This window comes from Trichosurus vulpecula, chromosome 8, assembly GCF_011100635.1.
Source record: "Trichosurus vulpecula isolate mTriVul1 chromosome 8, mTriVul1.pri, whole genome shotgun sequence".
In the NCBI taxonomy this organism is placed as follows: domain Eukaryota; kingdom Metazoa; phylum Chordata; class Mammalia; order Diprotodontia; family Phalangeridae; genus Trichosurus; species Trichosurus vulpecula.
The window spans coordinates 93,837,775-93,859,644 of NC_050580.1; positions in this window are offsets into that span (position 1 = coordinate 93,837,775).

A 21,870-nucleotide genomic window follows, 5' to 3' on the forward strand; every position below is an offset into this window, starting at 1 on the left:
GATTGAAGGGCTTGGAATATGATATTCTGGAGGTCAATGGAGCTAGGATTAAAACCAAGAATCACCTACCCAGCAAAAGTGAGTATCATGCTCTAAGGCAAAATATGGGTTTTCAATAAAATAGAGGACTTTCAAGCTTTCTCAGTGAAAAGACCAGAGCTGCATAGAAAAGCTGACTTTTAAAGACAAGAATCAAGAGAAGCATGAAAAGGTAAACAATAAAGAGAAATCATAAGGGACTTACTAAAGTTGAACTGTTTTGTTTACATTCCTACATGGAAAGATGATACGGATAATTCATGAGACCTTTCTCAGTATTAAGGTAGCTGAAGGACATATACATATACATATATATATATTTAAACAGAGGGCACAGGGTGAGTTGAAGAGAGGAATATCTTGAGAGAGGGAGAAAGGGAGAGATAGAATGGGGTAAATTATCTCGCATAAAAGTGGCAAGAAAAAGCAGTTCTGTAGGAAGGGAAGAGGGGGCAGGTGAGGGGGAATGAGGGAACCTTGCTCTCATAGGATTTGACCTGAGGGAATAACATACACACTCAATTGGGTATCTTACCCCACAGGAAAGAAGGAGGAAGGAGATAAAAAAGGGGGGATGATAGAAGGGAGGGCAGATGGGGGAGGAGGTAATCAAAAGTAAACACTTTTGAAAAGGGACAGGGTCAAGGGAGAAAACTGAACAAAGGGGGATAGGGTAGGAAGGAGAAAATATAGTTAGTTTTGCACAACATGAGTATTGTGGAAGTGTTTTACATAATGATATGCATGTGGCCTATGTTGAATTGCTTGCCTTCTTAGGGAGGGTGGGTGGGGAGGGAAGAAGGGAGAGAATTTGAAACTCAAAGTTTCAAAAGCAGATGTTCAAAAAAAGTTTTTACATTCAACTAGGAAATAAGATATACAGGCAATGGGGCATAGAACTCTATCTTGCCCTACAAGGAAGTAAGGGAAAAGGGGATGGGGGAGAGTGGGGTGACAGAAGGGAGGGCTGACTGGGAAACAGGGCAATCAGAATATATGCCAACTTGGAGTGGAGGGGAAGGTAGAAATGGGGAGAAAATTTGTAATTCAAACTCTTGTGAAAATCAATGCTGAAAACTAAAAATATTAAATATTAAATAAAAAAATTTATTTACAAAAAAGAATGCTAAAAATAGTCAATATATAATTGGGGGAAAATAAAATACCATTAAAAAAAGAACAAAGGATGAACAACAATCTTTTTGTCCAGAAAAATAGCACGAAAGACATTGTGAAATGCTCTAGTGAAATCTAAGTATGGTGTTTTAGGATTCCCCTGGTCTACCTACCTAGTAACCTTGTCAAAAATGGAAAGGAGGTAAATGTGAAACCTTGCTGGCTCCTAGTGATCACCCCTTTCCTTTCTAGATGCTTACAAACTGTCACTTTATTACTATGTTCCCCAATTTTGACAGGAATGGAAAGCAAGCTCATTACCTTAGAGCCCTATTCCCACACCCTTTTAAAACAAGGACAAGATTTCTTTTCTCCATTCCTTTGACCATCCTAATATTCTGCATGATTTTTGATACATTCCTGACAGCAGCTCAGTGATTCCATATGTAAATACCTTTGTTACCCTGAGATATAGTTTGGTGAAGCCTGTGATTTGACCTCACAGTGGTCAACCAGGTCCTCCCTTACCATCACCTTACATATATTGAGTTTTAGATCTCTGTTGATATTTGTTCTGTCAGTCTCGATGCAGAGATCATCCTTCTTGAGAGAGCTAAGAGTGAGTAGTTTTGTTTTCTCTCCCTGTTGTCCGCATCATTTGTTCTGAGAAGCAGAGAGTCACTGTGACACAGTGAAAAGAGTTAGAGTAAGAGACCTGGTTTGAATACCAGTTTGGCCACTTTCTACCTGCAGAACCTTAGGGAAATTACTTAACCACACTGGGCTTCAGCTTCTTCATCTACGAAAACAGAGTGTAGGGGATAGCTGTGTGGTATAGAGTATAGACTTGGATTCAGGAAGCCCTGACCTCAAAGCCTGCCTTAGACACTACCTGTGTGACTGTGGGCAACTCTTAACTACTTTGGGCCTAAGTCTCCTCCTCTGTAAAATGATGAGATTGGATAAGGAAGTGATTAATAAATGCTACTTAACGGACTGACTAGATGATCTTTAAAGTTTCTTCCAGCTCTAAAGCCATGATCATATGATCTTCTTTTTCTAAATTTATGATTTTATGATCTTATTCCTTCTACTGTTAGAGAATCACTCCTTCCAGTTAAGTTATTAAGGATAACAGCCCACAAATGGCCTTTTAATCCTGAAATTTGGATCAGTTTACCAGAGAACTATTTGCAACCTTGAGAAATAGAATCTGGGATGGCACAGAAAGAAAGAAGTAAACAAGTATTTATTAAGCACCTACTGTATACCAGATACTTTACAAATATCTCATTTGCTCCTCACAACAACACTGGGAGGGAGGTGCTATTATTAGCCTCATTTTACCTTTGAGGAAACTGAGGCACACAAGTTAAGTGACTTGCCCAGGGTCACACAGCTAGTGAGAATAGTCTTTATCAAAGAATTAGGGGTAGTCCTTAGCCAGCACACTGACAGTTCACATTCAATGGAGGGATAAAATGTGGCAGGTCATTGAACAGTTAACAAGAGATTTACTTAGCCCTAACATAGCAAAGATATGGGACAAAGATGCAACAGCACTTAGCTTAGCACACCCCCATCTTCCTCCACCCACTCTGTTCTGCTGCCAGCGTGGAGTGATTCTTATGGCATGTGGGCATTTATCGAGTCACAGAGGGCACTGTCCCATTGTGGATGGATTTTTTATGCCGTAGGTGACCAAGAAGGCATATCAAAATAGCCAGAAGCCACCAAGATGCTGCCTTAAGAGAAGCACAAACTGAGCCTTGTCCCACCCAAGGGCCAATCAAGTAGGGGTGGGGAGGAGTGTGGGGTCATACCATTCACTTACAGCCTCCCTAGTGGAGGTCATACCAGTGAATATTGTGGCTAATTCTTTCCCTTTCAAAGCATTTGTAAAGTGCTGGTGCTTTCTATGGGGCCCCTTGAATACACTGGGCATGTGGTGGACATGAAAGGGAAATAAATAATTTTTGGTGTCATGGTGAAGGTAGTGCTGGGTAGTGCCCATTAACAGAGCTTGGAGTCACAGTAAGTAGCTGGGAAAGGGGGAGGCGCCTTCACCTGCTTCCCTGGCATTAGATTCACTGCTGGGCCTGTTAAAGGGCCATAAAATTATCACAGTTTTCTTGCACAGCTGATTGGAGACCATCTGATGTGAGAGCTAAAATGCTGATGGCTGCTCAAATTGTCGCATTCCTCATAATTGTCACATAAACGGTGCTGATGTCCCTCACTGTGCTGTGGTCCCACTCATGCCCATTAACCATCAGAACATATGCGTATAGGGGATGAGAGAAAGCTGCTCACTTGGAAAAAGGCCTTTTCCCTCCCAGGATGGGATAGAACCACCTAGATCCAGTCCCCATTTATCCTCATGGACTGCTGTTGTTGTTTGTCCTTCATTCTCACAGAGGACCGTGACATCAGGAGGAGGATGCCGGGTGAATTGGATTTAAGTGAGGCAGGGCTGTACAAAATCAATAGCCTCACTCTGTCCTCTGGAGCCATCTGCGTCCAGTGGCCAGATACAGATCAGGAAGACTGGAGATGGTGCCTGCCCGCTGCTGGGCTCAAGGCTCTTGGAAGGCAGTGGCCATGTCTTGCGATCATGAGTTTAGAACCGAAAGGGACTTTAGAGCCATTTAGTCCACCATCCCCTCATTTTATAGATGAAGAAATTGAAGACTAGAGAAAGTGACTTTCCCTGTCACACAGGCAAGCGACAGAGACAAAATTTGAACCCAGGTCATCTGACTCCAAAGCCAGTTCTCTTTTCACTCTATCAGGTAGCTGCTCCACCTCTCTGTGTGTTCCTGAGTACATAGCACGCTTGGCTAAGTCTCTCTGCTTCTCTGAGACTCAGTTTTCTCTTTTATTATGTTTCTGAAATCAGATGGTAGATATTACATGGCTGTTGGAGAGGTGGTTGGGGGAGGAGTCAAATTTGGAAGACCGGATAAGATGGGCTCTTGGCATGAGTTGGCCCTTTAGCTGGACCCTTGCCCAGTGCAACATGCTGTATTTTAGACACAGTGTCAGATCACTGAGCAGAAAATAGTCCACACCTGAGGTTCCTCAAATAGTATGTGTTTTAACCACACCTCCATGAGAAACAGTGTCTGCCAACCCCAACCAGACAAGGCAATGTCCCATGTGATCCCAGGGAAGGCTTCTCTTATGGCCATTATCTCCCTTCCAACGCTCCATCTTTTTCCCAGTGTCCTTCTGAAAACCTCCCATTTCAAAAATAACAATCCCTGGGTATGGGCTGAGTCACTCTAACTCCAAAGACCTGTGGGATCTTAGAAGACCAGAAAAATTTTTTATGTGCCTAACATAAGAGCCTTTTTTTCCATGCTTCTTTCAGGATTTCTTTGGCCTGAGGGAGGCCTAGCAGCTGGTAAGAACCAGATAGTAAGGAAAGCACCAGTAAGAAAGGGAAACTCAGCAGTTATTGGAGCTAGTCAAGGACCTCAGGCATTAGCAGCGCCTGGAATAGCAAGATGAGCTCTCCGGGGAGCTGTTACTAGGATTCTTCATTTAACATTCGTGCCCCCACGTATCTGGTCACAACCCTGTGGAGTGTGTGTGTGTGTGTGGGAAGCCATAAAGGTTCTTTGCATATGTGTGCTGGGAATTCCATGGGGAAGGTTGCCAGAAAGCTGTGGGACAGAAGGTGGAGGACAGAAATGGTTTCTGGCCTGGGGGACCTGTCTAGTAACCCCCTGGGGGAGAACGTGCTGAAGAATAGAAGAGAAAGGAACTGAAACCGTAGGTACAGCAAAGTTAAATGCTAGCTTCTTTGATTGTTTTTAAAATGCAGCATTAAATTCTTAACAGTAAGGTAACAATTCATTATAAGTGCTGTATTCGTGAGATGATTATGTATGTGTTCATATATGTCCCTATGTACATGTATGTGTGTGTACATACATACACACACACATATTTGCGTAAGAGACATCTAGAAGGCACGGGATAGAGCACTGAACTTGGAGTCAGGATGACCTGAATTCAGATCCCACCACAGACAATTGCTGTATGATCCCATATAAGTCACTTAAACTCATCCTCAATTCCCCCGTCTATAAAATGGGGATAAATATACTACCTACTTCATAGGGCTGTTGTGAAAATCAAATAGGATTGCATAAACACACATATATGCATATACATACATGCATAATACATATACACAGAGAGCTTTGTGAACCTTAAAGTTCTGTATACACATTAATATTAAGAGACAGACACTGTGGAGTTAGTGGAACGCTGGTCTTTGAGTCAGAGGGCTGACTTAGGTTTGAGTTCTAGCCCTAACACTTGGCTTTGTGATTATGGGAAAGTCACTTCGTTTTGCTGAACCTTTGTATCCTCGTCCGTTGAATGGGGGTGGTAGCACTTACATCCTGTCATTTATATAGCACTTTAAGGTAGGAAAAGCACTTTACAAGTATTTTCTGATCCTCAGGACAACCCTGGGAGGTAGGTGCTATTACTATAGCATTTTGTAGATTTTCTCTTTTTACATATGGGGAAACTGAGGCAGATATTTTTGTGAGGAGAGCCCAAGGTGGGCTGCTTTTATTACCATTATTGTTGTCCCAGTCCTTCTTTCTTTGGATTCTGGACTCACTCTGAAAAAGATGATACTGGCCTCTGCCCCCCACAACACAGTCACATGTTCCCCTTACCAAAGTATCCCACCATTCCCAGCGGGTGACTTCAAGATGCCAGGGTTAATTAAAACTTTTTTTCCCTCCCCCATATGGTTTGCAGTTCACAACAAGCACAAATGTGTTTTCACTGCCCTATGAAATTATTAAGCAATGGTTCTGAGCCAAATGATTTCGAGATCTCTAAGTGACACGGCTCAGCTTCCTCAACCCTAAATTTAACTGTATATGGGCCGTTCATCAGTTAAGAGAGATAAGTTCAGTCTGCAGATGATAACGTTCTCAGACGGTTGCTGAGAGAGAGGGAAAGCTGGCTAAGAAATGTGGAAGACCTTCTAATCACCAGCTCTCTTTACTGAGAAAATTTCTCTAAAATTTTACCAATTAGGAACAATTAGTAATCAAGAGCCTATTCTGACAGACCGGAGCTTCTGATTCTGGCAGGTAAGCCTTGTCCAGATTTATAATAATTCTCAAGGCTTTCTGGGTAATAATAATGGCTAGCATTTATATAATGCCTTAAGATTTACAAAGGGCTTTACAGATATAGTCTCATTTGATCTTTACAACCCTGGGAGGTAGGTGCTATTATTAGCCCCATTTCATAGACGAGGAATCTGAGGCAAAGGGTATTAAGGGAGTTGCCCAGGGTCACACAGCAGTAAGTATCTGAGGTCAGTGAACTGAGGTCTTCCGGACTCCACGTCCAGCCCTTAATCTGATATTCCACTTAGCTGTGTCAGTCAGGTAGCATGAGATTGAGCCTGGAATGATTTTTTTTATCACTGGCCTTTTCCACATCCTCTGTGTCTCATTCTTCACTACTCCTAGTGCTATGAACTTTCAGAGTTTTCTGGGAATCCTGTCAAGCCCAGATGAGCCCACAGAAATTCACAGAGGGTGAGAACCCTAAACCCTCAAATACCACTTTGACCACGTTGGTCCACCAAGACTGTTCTCTAATTTCTTACACACAGAGACTGCTATGCTTTGTACTCTGCCTTAAAAGAATGTTTCTTCTTTTCCTATGTGCCATAAGTCTGATTGCCTTGTATGCCTACCTGCTTTTGAGAAAGTTGAAAAAACTTAAGTTAATCCCATGGTCCAATGTCCCAGACTCTGGGCTTTTACAATCTGAATTCAATCTTGGGATCTTCTCCAAAAAAATTATCTCTCTGCCTAGTTTTGCTACCACCAAGATTTTCTTCTGAAAATCCTAGAGAATAGATGTAACTAGGTCTCCACAGATAGAGGTAAAAGGACCACAAATCTTAGGCTTATCATGTAGAGGACAGTCTCTTTTTCACCCCAAAGAAAATGCAAAACACCACCAAAGACTCTCACTAGCCTATAAATAGTCAATGCAATTCTCCCCTTCCCTGTGGGTCTTGCTTTCATCCCATGGATCTCCAGCCTTACTGTGCTACTGTAAGGATGGAAAGACAATAAACTTGGGATTGCTAGTGAGAAAACTCACTCTCCTATTGTTTTTGTACCATCCAAATTCCTGACAGAAGTAGTGGAAGGCAGGATCCAGGTTTCTGTTTTGTCCTTTCTATTTTGGCTCAGTCCCTTATTATTCCTTCCTTTCTGGGACCACATGCTTAATCCTTAGTCTGGGAACTTTTCGAAATTTTTTTCATTGACTTCATTTCTAAATATATCCCTTCTCCTTCCCTCTCTCACTGTCCATGGAGACAGAGAGACAGAGACAGAGAGAGACTGAGAGAAAGTAGGTCAGCAGAAACTAACCAAGACATCAATAGAACCTGGACCCAAATGTGAAAAGTCAGTGGACTAAGCAAATGGTACCTGTTGGTACCATGGTACCCTGGAGAGGGGAGCCATGTGGCCAAAGTGCAGATACCTTCTTGGGGGTATATGCCTCAAAGTGGGATATCTGGGTCAAAGGATATGGATATTGTAGCCACCTTGTTAACACAATTCCACATTGCTTTCCAGGATGTTTGTTTGAATTCACAACTCCAGCAGCAGTATCTAAGTATCCTCATCTCCTGTCTCTGTGCCTGGAATGTACCCTTTCCTCACCTACATCTCATGAAATTCTGTATTTCCTTAGAGGTGCGGCTTGAGCGCTACTTTTGACATAAAAATTTTCCTGGTCTCCCCAACTAATAGTGCCTTCCCTTTCTAAGGACCTCATATTTATTCTTCTGTATTTATCTTGTATGCTTGTTCTTTACGTTCCTTTATATATGCATGTTACCTCCCCAGATAAGGTTGAGAGCAGGATTTTTTTTTTACCTTTTTAATTTTTTTCTGGTACCCTGTTTATAGCGCAATGCACGGCCCATAGCTGGTACTTAAATGCTTCTTGATTGACTTGACTTTTATAATCTTTGCCAATTTGCTAGGTGTGAGGCGAAACTCCAAAGATGTTTTTGTATTTCACTATTTATTAGTGACTTAATCCCAGAATTCTTGATCCTCCTCCAGAATGCTATAGTTTTAGGACCTCTGGACACTTTTCCTGAAGACTGGAGTACAGGGACTCCTATCACTTGGCAACTACTGTCTTTAAGGCTACCCCCTCTCAGCCTGAGAGGTTAATCCTTTGCCTTTTCACAAATGATTCCAGGGACTCGGTTTACACAGTTCACTCCTCCTCTATTCAAAGGCTGGTCATGTGGCTCCGTCCTTTCTTAGCACTACCTAGCCCAGAGGCCCTGTTACTGTTTCTTAAATCCCCTCGCAGGCCACATAGGTCAAAAGTACAGGTAACTGGAATGTGCCTTTGCCTTTGCTGCTCGAAGATTACCACAAGCCTATCTCTCCTCTCCCTTCCTCACTCCTTCCCTTCTCTTCCCACCTCTGTTTTTCCTGTCCCTCTTTTCCCCTCCCTACATCTCCCTGATCCAGATTTACTCTTAGCTTTTTTGCAATTCTCTCTCTGACCGCCCACCTCTTCCTTCCCTTTTAAAGGCCCAGTGCAAAAACAGTGACCCTGATCCACCATACCCTGAACCAATCAAATCATCTGATGCTGAGATTTAATTACTTGTTCTCAATAAGACGCGAATAGGTACCCAGGCCCAGGAGATATGCTCAGTCCTCTCAGTGAGGTATTAGGGTGCCCACAGAGATGCAATCAAAGTCCCAATCAAAGGCTCTCTTTCTTGTAACCTCATTGAGTTGATCATGTGTCCCTTATTAGCCCTCTGTTCAAGTTTCAAAGTCAAAGAAATGAGTTATTAGAATTAAAAATTCTACTGAAAGTATATGAAGTAGTAATTTTTAAAAAGCCAGTAGTTGCTTCAATGGATGTGTTTGCTTTAAAAAATGAACAAATTAGGAATATGACACAGATTGTAGCCATTCTTTGACTTAGCAGATGGTCAATGAAAGTAGCTGTGCTGTGATTGTAATGGAATATTACTGTGCTGTAAGAAATGATAAGCAGGATGATCTCAGAAAAACCTGGAAAGACTTACATGAGCTGATTCAGCCTAGTGAAGTGAAGTGAACAGAACTAGAAGAATCTCACACACAGTAACCACAATATTGTTCGACGAAGAACTATGAATGACTTATCTATTTGCATCAATACAATGATCCAAGACAATCCCAAGGAACTAATAATGAAGCATACTCTCCGCCTCCAGAGAGAGACCTGATATTGCTTGAATACAGATGGAAGCATGCTATTTTTCACTTCCTTTCTCCCATTTTTTTCTTCGAGTCTTCTTGTACAAAATGACTAATATGGAAATGTTTTACATAATTGCGCATGTATAACCTATATCTGATTGCTTACTATCTCAGGGAGCGGGGAGGAAGGGAGGAATAGAATTTGGAACTCAAATTTTTAAATGAAAATGTTTAGAAATTTAAAAAAAGTAGTTATGTCTGAAAATTAATCACCCCCCTGGACAATCTGGTGATGAGGCTCTCAGACCTTTTATGGTCTGTCAGTTCAGTGTCTAGCTTGGGAGAATTATCCAGAGTTAGCTTACCCCTAGCCTAGGCTTTGAGAACTCAGGGACTCCTTAATACCATGAGTAGGCACCAGAGGATGATGTTAGTGGAGGAGTAACTGTTTACCTTTATGGAGCCTTTGCAAAGCTCTGTCCTCAGAACAATTCTATGAGGAAAGTTGTACAGTAACTACTGCATAAGTAATTTGCTCTCATTTTACACATGAGGAAAATAATCTCAGAGGTAGCCTTGCTTAAGGTTTCACAGCTAGTAAGCAATGGAGCTAAAATTGAAACCCAGGCCTTCTTATTCCATGAATAGCACTTTTTCACTGTCTCTTTAATAAACGGAGAAGAGGAGAAAACAGTTGAAACAGTTAATGACACTATAATTTTTAAGCATCATTTTGCCCTACCAAACCTCAGACATTCTTATGGCTTTATAGAGGTCTGTAATCCTGGCTAATAACTGGCTGAATGGTCATATGATTCCTATTATTAAAAGACTCTTATTTTATGGTGGCAGAAGGCCTCTCAGAGCAGAGACAAATGTAGTGGGAAACAGAGACCTGTCTCGGGGATGTCAGTTTAAAAGCAATTGGAGACACATTCCTTTAAGGCCAACTGACAGACAGCTGCCTGAATTAAAGTGAATTCAGGAGAGATGGGGGATGAATCCAAAGCATTCCTCTAGGCCCAGCCAGTCTCAGCAGAGGCCTAAACATCCATCTGCTTCAAATCCCCTTTTCAGGTCTGCCAATGAGCTTGCACTGTCTCCTTCCCTGAGGGTGAAGGTGTATTTTAGAGGGCTGATGCACATTGGATTTTGAGGGGGCTGGCACTGGGTGGATTGTTTGTTTCTGAAGCTGCAAGTCCCCCACGAGCTCCCTTCCTCTCCACCCCTCCCTAGTTTCTGCAAGGAGGTGGGGTGTGGGTGTGGGGAAGAGATTCTGAGCTGTGTGATCATATGAAGCTAATCAATCTTAATTCCCTTCCCCTTCCAAGAAGCTGCTGTTACAGGAGAGCCGCCATAATGCTCTCTATGGCTCAGAGATCACTCAGAAGAGGAGGGGGAAGGGGAGGAAGCAAAAGCAAATGAGAATTTATCTGCAGCACCGAAGGGCACGTTTGGAAGCAAGGGCTGAAGGAGCTAGACAGGGAGAGCTTGAAAAAGAGGCCACTGAGAAGGGATTTTGTCATGGTTGATCCGGGCCTGCGTACAGGTTATTAAGTTATCTGTCTCAGTAGCCAGGATTAGTCTTCATGTGTTTAAGAACAGCAGGCCAAACTATCAGAGGTCTTACTTAAGCAGGACTCGAATGCAAGGGGGCAAGAAGAAGGAGGGGAGAGGAAGGGAGTGAGGGAAGGGAAAAAAAGGAAGGTCATACTATGTGACGTCTAGTGCCCTTTCATCACTTGTTACAAGGAGAGTGTGTGACACAAAGGTTTTTCTTTTTTTAATATATAGCATTGTTATTGTTTAATTGTTTTAGTTGTATCTGACTCTTCATGACTGAGGTCTTCTTGGCAAAGATGCTGGAGTTCTTTGCCATTTCCTTCTTCAGCTCATTTTACAGATGAGGAAACTGAGGCAAAGAGGGTTAAGTAACTTGCCCAGGGTCATGCAGCTAGTAAGTATCTGAGGGGGAATTTGAATTCAGGTCTTCCTGACTCCAGCCCCAGGGCTGCATCCACTGTGCTATCTATCTGCCCTAAATATATAACAAAATCTACTCTCTCAAAGAAAGAGAGAAGCATCATGGTGCTAAGATAGTCTTGGAGCCAAGAAGATAGGGGTTTAAGTCCTGCCTGTGATACATCTTGACTCTGTGACCCTAAGTGAGTTACTTACTCTTTGAGTACCACAGGCAACTATCTAAGCCTAAAAAGTGTAGAACAGAAGTCAGTCTATATTGGTGGAGGAATTTCTCTCTCTGGGAATTCCCTATATCAGTGAAATAATAGAGCCAAATAGAAATCAGAACAAAAAACCCATTGAAGTCCCCAGTTTTTTAACTCATTTTTCTTCTCCCAAGTAGATAGATGAGTGGGGGTTTGGAGAAAGGTGCACGGAGAGACAAAGCTAAGTGTAGGGGTGATATTTTTTCTGCTTGCTTAGTGGGAGGTGAAAGTAGAGCTGGTGACTTTGCACAGCCCTCCCTCACTTAAATCCATGTCACTTGCATGTCATGGCATCATCTCCCTGATGTCATGGTCCTCTTTGAGAGTGAAGGACAAACAGCGGCAACTTACTTAGCTGTATAACTTTTAGTTTGTAGATCCAGTTAGCCAAAGCCTAAAAAGGACTTTAAAGTTCACCTTTATGAAAACAAGGAAATTTAGCCTCAGGTACATAACTTGCCCAAGGTCATATAGGTAGTTAGTGGTAGAGCTGTGAGTAGGCTGACTGGATCTTTTGACTTTCCATCTAGTGCCTTTTGTGGGTTAGTAGTGGAGGGGTGGGGTGGGTGGGGTTGGAGACATGAGAGTTCTGATAGATTAGGGTAAAGTCATAGAATCATGGGCCATCATAGCTGGAAGGGACTTCTTTTTAAAAAAATAATTATTTTCCCAATTACATGTAAAGACAATTTTTAACATTCTTTTTTAAAAAATTTTGAGTTCCAAATTTTTTATCTCCCTGCCTCACTTCCCCATCTCAGCAGCTGTAAGCAATAGGTTATACATGTTCAATCATGTAAAATATATTACCATATTAATCATGTTGTGAAAGAAGACAGGCCCAAAGTGGAGGGAAAAACCATGCACAAAAAATATAGAAAGTGAAAAACAGTATGCTTCTATCTGCATTCAGACTTCATCAGTTCTTTCTTTAGAGGTAGAGAGCATTTTCCATAATGTATCCTTTGGAATTGTCTTGGATCATTGCATTGCTGAGAGTAGCTAAGTCATTCACAGTTGATCATTGTATAGTATTGCTGTTTCTGTATACAATGTTCTGGTTCTGCTCACTTCACTTTACATCAGTTCATATAAGTCTTTCTAGGTTTTTCTGAAATCAGCCTGCTCATCATTTCTTGTGGCACAGTAATATTCCATTGCAATACTTTACTACAACCGGTCCAGCCATTCCTCAATTGATGGGCATCCTCTTAATTTCCAGTTCTTTGCCACTACAAAAAGAGCTGCTATAAATATTTTTGAACAAATAGGTCCTTCCTCCCCTTCCTGAAAAAAAAATCTCTTTGGGATACCGACCTAGTAGAGATATTGATGGATCAAAGGGTTTGCATAGTTTTATAGCTCTTTGGGCATAGTTCCCAATTGTTCTCCAGAATGGTTGGATTTAGTTCATACCTCCACCAACAATGCATCAGTGTCCCCAGTTTCCCACATCCCCTCCAACATTTATTATTTTCCTATTCTGTCACATTAGCCAATCTGATAGGTGTGAGTTGTTTTAATTTGCATTTCTCTAACCAATGGTGATTTAGAGCATTTTTTCAGATGACTATGGATAGCTTTGATTCCTTCATCTGAAAACTGCCTTTTCATATCCTCTGACCATTTATCAATGGGGGAATGACTTGTATTCTTATAAATTTGACTAAGTTCTCTACATTTTTGAGAAATGAGGCCTTTATCGGAGACACTTGCTGTAAAAATTGTTCCCCAGCTTTCTGCTTTCCTTTTAATCTTGGTTGCATTGTTTTTGTTTGTGCAAAAACTTTTAAATTTAATATAATCAAAATTGTCCATTTTACATCTTGTAATGCTATTTATCTCTTGTTTAGTCATAAATTCTTCCCTTCTCCATAGCTCTGACAGGTAAACTATTCTTTGCTCTCCTAATTTGCTTATGGTGGCACCCTTTTTGTCTAAATCAGGTACCCATTTTGATCTTAGCTTGGTATACAGTGTATGGAAGGGACTTGAGAGGTCATTTACTCCAATTCCCCCTTTTACAGATGAGGAAACTGAGGCTCAGAGAGGATAAGTGACTTCCCTGAGGTCACAAAGTCAATAGCAGAGTCAGAATTTAATAATAAAAGCTAACATATTGTGCTTTTAAGATTTGCAAAGTACTTTACAAATATTAATCTCATTTGATTCTCACAACAACCCGAAGAGGCAGGTGCTATTATTAACCTCATTTTACAGATGAAAAAAAAAGCCTAAGAGAAATTAAGTGACTTGTCCAAGGTCACACAGCTTTTAGGTATCTGAAGCAAGATTTGACCTCAGACCTGACCTTTTCCAGCCCAGTGCTTTTGCTCTAACACCACAGTTGTTTTCCTTGATGGGGGTTGCATTTTTTAAAAAGTTCTGCAATTTAGGCTTTTCACCGATTCAACCTGATCTTTTAGGCAGGCAGCTAGGTGGTACCTAAAAGAGCTAGGTGGTTCAGTAGATAGAACACTATACCTGGAGTTAGGAAGACTTGAGTTCAAATGTGACCAAAGACACTTACTAGCTGTGTGACCCTGGGTAAGTCACTTAACCTCTGCTTCCATTTCCCCATCTATAAAATGGGGGTCATAATAGCACCAGTTTGTTTTGAGGATCGAATGAGATAATAATTATAAAGCACTTATCACAGTGCCTGGCACGTAGTAGATACTATATAAATGCTAGCTATCTTTGTTATTATTATTAAGTAGTCCCAAATCAGTGAGCTTGACTGTATTTTCATAGTTTATCAGACTTGCCCTTATTACCCTCGACTCAAAATTGATAAAATTGCCATGTGGAAATCATCGCTTCTTCTTCTCATGCGTGAGCTTGGAGACTGCAGCATATTCTTCTTACCCCCATCTCTCCTTCCCTCTCCCATGGCTGGGAAAGTCTTTGGTGCTTATGACACTTTATCCTGGAAAGCACAAATCCATTTTCCATCATTCCATTTCCTTTTTTTCTGTAGTCCCCTAAGGATTTTGGTCTGGACCATTGTTGTATAAACCCATCAGGCAACAAACCCAGCAACCATTTATTTCTGAGCCAGAGTTTTTCTTGTGGTCCAGAGAAACCACTGGAAATGACCCTGTGAATGGCCATTTGTGGCTGGGGCTGAGGCTGGGCTCTGGGCTAGGACAGGGACAGATCAGACAGCCATTGACCTCTCTGAGTCTGTGGCTCCCAGCCATCATTCTCACCTTCCTCAGTTTCAAAGCAAAAGAGACTCGTAGGGAGAGAGCAGTCTGTTTTTACATTGGATGCTTTTCACTTTGAATTTAGAAACCATTTGGACCAACCTTTCAGGAGTGCCAGCCCACATAAGGAAATCTCTCCCTTTGGGGTGGGAAGGCCCAAAGGGGGGATACAAGTGGTTGCCTTTTCACCCTGTGGTTCCTGAACCCCTTTTCCCAGCTGTTACCTTGTGTATGGCTCTAACCTTGAACCAGCCTCCACCAACTCTAGGGGAGCTGTCAACCTGGACCAATTTAGACAGGAGCTAATTGACTGTCAGCTTGCAGGGCAGAGGCCCTGGACCCCTGCTTTGCCTCCTGGAGGGCTCCAGCCCTGTGTCTCTGATCTGACAGCTATTCCTCCCTTCCTCTGCAATAACATCCTCCTGGATGGGGAGGAAATGTGATGCAACCCCCAGTGATGACTTATCCTCCCCAATAGCAAATAAACATGAAAAATGGGCTGGCCAACACCAAAGGACAGTGATCAGAAAGGTTTTTTCTTTCATCTTAAATCATGATGTTTGGGGAGTCGGCTGGAGTTTTGCAAGTTATTTGTAACTGTCTGCCCCTGTTAAGGGATATATGTTTTATATAAAAATAAGTAATCCTTTTTAATCAAATGATAAATGTGTATGTCCTAAATGAAAACCCAATAGTTAGCCACCTCGTTACAGAAGTTTAGGTGAATAATGAAAAGATTACTGAAATGACATTTTGTTCAGCTGCTGCAAGGGGCTCAGGGTTTGGAACCTCTTCTGTCTTAAAGTTATCCTGTGGGGAAGGCCCCTCAGCATTAACACAGAAAACCTAAACCAAGCTCTGTTTTTATAAATGGATTTCCAAGATGGGCTTGTTTTCATGGTACCTAAGAACTGGGAGTTGTATTTACTGTTCTTCAGGCTACCTCCAACGTCTTCTCTTTCTCTACTCCAGGCTTGGCTGCTAACTTCTTGTGTAGCCTGGGTCATCTCTGTGTGCATCCATCCTGTCATCTGCCCGTGAGTGGGTTGGACTAACCCCACAGATCTCTAAGGTTATTTTCAGCTCTGGCCCTTACAGAATTCTAAGGGAGGTGCTTCTGTGATTCTAAGCCTCTCTCTAATGGAAATCTTAAGGCAACTCTATAGAAAGTGAAAAATTCTTTTGAAATGTGAGTCATTACCCCTGGTGTCTCAGTTCTAGAAGAAAGGCAGATCTCTATATTTTAGCTCCCCTCCATGTCCTTTTCTAAACACTGTTATACAAATACTGGGATTTAGAGGTATAAGGGACCTTAGAAATCATTTTACAGACTTGGAAACTGAGGCTCAGAGAGGAAAAGGGACTTGTCTAAAGTCATACAGGCCTAGTTAGTAGTAGAGTTGAGATTTGAACCCGGGTGCTATGACTTCATTCCCAGTACAGATTCCACTGAAGCAAGTTTCCACAATTAGCCTAAGAACCTGGAACTAGATAACAGAATCTTGGCCTTCATTTTCAAAACACAAATTGAACACCTACTATTTTCAAGGCACTGAGGGGTCACTTTCAGAGACTTATAGTGATTCACTCATACGAAACACTTAGAGAAAATAGAAAACAATACAGGTATACATCAATTACCACTATTAATTGGTTTAATTTTTAATTTATGAAGTAAAATAAGCATTTCCATGACATAGTGGAATAAAAAAAAGATTGCACACAAAACTGCAAATCTATTATATACAACTTGCTGTTCCTTTTAAATATATGGTAAAAATATCATATAACTTTTTTTTCTTACCCTCCTCTCCCTTCCTGCCTTAGAGAAGTTAATAGAGAGTGAAGTAGTACAATGGATATAGTGTGGGGACCTAGAGTCAGGAAGACCTGAGTTCAAATCCAACCTCATATATTAACTTATTTTGTGAGCCTGGGCAAGTCGTCTAGCCTTTGTCTGTCTTAGTTTCCTCAATTGTGAAACAGGAATAATAATAGTAATTACTTCCCAGGGTTGTTGTGAGAACTAAATGAGATATTTACAAAGTGCTTAGCACACAGTAGGCACTTCAATGTTTGTTTCCTTCCTTCTTTAATGAAAACATGTTAGATGAAACTAAATCATAGGGGGCATCTATGCCATCTGATTTGTGTTGTGGCTAGTCTGCCCAATGATGTCATAGAGATGCTTTAGAAAATTACAGTGAGTTTTGTTTATAACATATTAACGATCTTATCATGAAAAGATGTTATTCAGGACAATATTATGTGGGTTCGTTTGTAGGGTATAAATGGGCCATGATACTGACATCAATCAGCACATTGAATGAAGAATAAAGAAATTGGTGGGGTTTTACATTGGTAGCAGAGAAAAGATGGGTAAAGATTGGCTTGGAGAGGAGCCTTGCATCTGAGGGGCTCCTAATGAATTTCTTTCCAGAGCTCTGGCAAAGAGCTGAGTGGGTAGTCTGGGATGCTGGAGAATAAACCCTTTACAAAGTTTTCTGGTCTTGCTCTTAATTTAGAAAATCTTTCTCACTCTCTCATTCTATAATGCAGAAGAATCTCTAAATACACACACACACACACACACACACACACACACGTACATTCTTATTAAATACACACGCATGCTGCCCCATGCCTCAGTTTGCCCAGCTGCTATAAAATGGAGACCTTGAACTAACCACCATCTTCAGGAAGGAATGATCTGTGGTGTCCTAGTGAAATGTACGATCTGAACTAGTTCCCCAGAGCCAGACTTGATTTTATTAGGCGAAATAGCAGTTAAAAGATTTTTTCTAATCCTGTCTTTATAAGCAGTTCTGCTTTCTCCCACGAATGTGCTGAGAAGCTTAGAGTCTGTTTGCCTCAGATGCCAATGGCAGGATGCATTGTTCCTTGGAATGATAAGGCCGGCTCTATTAGACCATGAAACTGGAGCTGGGCTGTGCAGAGACAAAGACTCCAGCAGGCCAGGAATGCTTTGTGTTGCTTGGCGAGGGGAGCTATTTGCTGAGTGGTGATGGAGTCCAAAAAGCCGCTGAGCTCCTGGGACGGAGGGCCTGTCTTCTAAGCAATTCCAAATTGCCTCTTTGTGCTTCTACCCTGATCGTGCACTGATTCTGTCTTCTGCTACTGCTTCGGACCTGCTAAGAGACCTTGCGACCTTCCATCTGTCCTCACTCCATCTCCTTGCTCTCTTTTCTCCAGGCAACCCTTAGATACTTCTCAGAAGACACAGAATGATAGCATCATAGCATTTTCAAGCTGACTGTCGCAGACTCGCCGTGTAAACTTGGGCAAGGCACTAAATCCAGTCACCGTTAGTTTTTCCATCTGTGCAATGAGGATGCTAATATCTACCCTGCCTATCTCATAGGGTTGTGTCAGGATTACATAAAATAATCCAGTGCTTATACCACGTACAATGCAAGTGCTGGGGCCTGGGGAGCTGCAGAAATGAAATGAGGCATTGTGTCTGCTCTCAAAGAGCTTACAGTCTAGTAGGAGTGGGGAGGATGATTGTACTGGAAGGAACCCTTGGGTTGGAGCCAGAAAAATTGCGTTTGAATCCAGGCTCTCTTACTTGTCACTCATGTGAAAATTACCTAGTCATTAACGTCCCTCTGCCTGTTTCCTCATTTGCGAAATGAAGGGTTTGAACTAGATAAACTCTAAGGTCCCTCCTAGCTCTAAATCCTTTGGTCCTATGACAACTACACAGATAGATATGCTCTGCTGCTATCTTCCCCCCACCCCCAGCCGCATTAAGCTTTACTAGCTTAAAACTGCACTAAGACTTTTGGGACATTTTTGTGTAGGAGAACTCTAAAGTGAATAGGGGATGGCAATCAAGGGTGGTGGAATAGAGGTGGTGCTGTCTGAGTGTCTGATGGAATGAAAAGATTTTTTTGAAGGGGAGAAGGCAGGGCAACTGAGGTTAAGTGACTTGCCCAAGGTCACTCAGCTAGTGTGTCAAGTATCTGAGGACGGATTTGAGTTTGGGTCCTCCTGACTCCAGGGCCGGCGCTCTACTCACTGTGCCACCTAGCTGCCTCATTGAAAAGACTTTTAAAAAATATTTATTTTTTGTTACATTTTAAGTTCCAAACTGTCTCCTTCCCTCCTTTCCCATCCCACACTGGAGAAAGCCACCGCTTGACTGATGTATAAATATGGAATGAAAGGATTTTGAACAGGCAGAAGTGTAGAGAGAGACTGTTTCAATCATGGGAGACAGTTTTTGCAAAGGCATGAAGAAAGATCAGAAAGGGTAGGATGAGATCAGAGAAAGGCCAGTTCGATATGAAGGGTAACAATTATTATCCCGGGGGAGTGATGATGATAATAATGATTATTGGTGGGGTGGACAGAGCAGTGGATTTGAAGTCAGGAAGACTCAGGTTTGAATCTTGTCTCAGACACGTAGACTATATGACTATGGACAAACCACTTAATCTCTTTTTCGGTCTCAGTTTCCTCATCTGTAAAAGTAGGGCAGTAATGGCACTTCTCTTCCAGGAAGGATCCAATGATATAGCATGTGTAAGGTGCTTGGAAAACCTCCCATTATTAGCTCTAGGTTCGAACAGGGCTAGCCTTGCTGGTGTAAACAGAGGCAGCATAGATAGAATGTTAGACTGGGAAACCGACAAGAGATGGTGAGTTTGATTTCCAGCTCTGCCGCAAACTCGCTGACAAGCCACTTCCCAACCCTGTGCCTCAGTTTGGTCATTTGTCAAATGAGGAGGCTGAGCAAGATGAGCTCTCAGATCCTTCCCAGATCTGGCTTTATATGACAGCAGGTTCTTTTCTGGAAATGGGAAGAGCATTGGAACTTGGAACTGGACAGATGGACTGGGTCCGATCTTGTTTCTATCATTTATTAGTGGTGTGACCTTGGACAAGTCACTTCTTTGAGCTCAAATTTCCTTATTTGGGTAGAAGAATACTTGCAAAACACTTATTTCAAAGCTGTTGCAAAGGAGGCACTTACATTAAAAAATTTTTTTTAATATCACCTACATTTTCCAAGTGTCCTTTCCTCTTACCCCTCCCCCACCCCTTCTTAGATAGATATCTGGGGTATTGTGAGGCTCAAAGGAGATCCTGGAGATAAAGCACTTTGCAAACCTTAAAGAGCTATATAAATGCCAGTTACTGTTGTTGTTAGCCTTCCTGTGATGATGGCTTCATTCTCTGAACCTCCTACTACACTCTTGCTGAACTCAATGTTTTTTTGTTTGTTTGTTTGTTTTGGAGGGGGGAACCCCAGAGCAATTGGGGTTAAGTGACTTACCCAAGGTCACACAGCCTAGTAAATGTGTCAAGTGTCTGAGGGAGGATTTGAACTCAGGTCCTCCTGACTGCAGGGCCAGTGCTCTACTCACTGTGTCACCTACCTACCTCTCAAACAATGTTTATTGAGCAATATAGGAGCCTACTGGTAAATGTTTAACAACCAGGCTGAGGAAATGAGGTGATAGGTATGCACTTACACTTGTAAGTTTAATCTGTATTATCGACACTTTCCTAACAAAACAATAAATTAAGCCCTGGTTTGTAGGTTGCTTATTTCTGAGGTGTAAGTGCTCACACTGAAAATTTAACAATAGGTGCAAGCTGATTAGAGCTGGCTCCAGCACATCTCTGGCTCTATCACTTATAATAAAAACCAAAAAAGAGAGGGGAAATCAGCAAAACTAGCCAATATGTTGAAAATACCTGATGCAGTGTTTCATACCCATAGTCCTCCACCTCTGTCGAAAAGGGAGAGCAGGCACTTAATAAAGTATAAAGTGCTCAATAAATGTGAGCTATTGCGTGCTGTTCTCCACATACAACATTCCATTTCCCGGTGAGAAGCTTTTATACAGGTTTTTCCCCATTCCTTGAATATACTCTTTCCTACTTTCATCTAAAGGTTTGCTATAGGTTTACAAGCTAGTTGGTGAAAGGCAAGAGGTTATGTTCTTTTTAGGGTATGCCCCAATCTGCAGCCACACCTAGCTAAAACTCTCTTCATGATTCTACCTCTTAGATGCCTCTTCCTGTGTATTAATGCTTTCCTGCTCCCCAAAATTACTTTGTGGGAGAGATCTGTGAAGAAAGGGGAAAAAGACTTTGGGATGAAGCAGATAAGGATGACGTAGAGGGACTGATGCCTGTACGTGTTCATAATTTCCAGCTTACCTGCCTAGGGACTTCCAGGAATTTCTCCTTGGGTGAGATTGCAAACTTTCTCTTGGTTGAGCTGAGATATTTTGTTTCCAGTGAGAGAGCTTGTACACTCTGCATATTGTCTGGTATGTTCTAATCTGTACGAGTTCTCCAATTTCCCTTTGCCATCTGCTTGGATAAATGGGATTACCTGTTATTCACTACAGACAGTTCTTGCTTTATGTAAATTTGCATTTTGCAAATTTGACTTTATGGAAAGAATCCTGAAAGACTAGGTGAGGATAATATTGCTTGCTGTTGTCATAAAGATGAGGAAAAAAAGAGAGCCACTGTCTAAACCATCTCTCCATAGCTTCATAAGAAACATTGGGCAGCCAGCCTCCAATGATAAAGACTAGGTGCAGTGGGTGGGGAAGGGGCAACATACTGTATACCTATGTTAACTTTACTGTACGGTACTGTGCATATATATCATCAACTTTACCTTTCACTTCATAATTCTGTTTATCATGGTAAGGTATTTAAAAAATTTTAATACAATATTTTTCCCCAATTATATGTTAAACAATTTTTAACATTTAAAAAAAGTTTTGACTTCCAAATTCTATCCTTCTCTCCTTTTCCCTCCCCTGATATAGGCTATACATGTGCAATCATGTAAAACATTTCCATATTTGTCATTTTGTACAAGAAGACTCAAATAAAAAAAAGAAAGGAAGGAAGGAAGGAAGGAAGTGAAAAGCAGCATGCTTCACCCTGTAATTCAGACTATCAGTTTATTCCCTGGAGGCAGATAGTATGCTT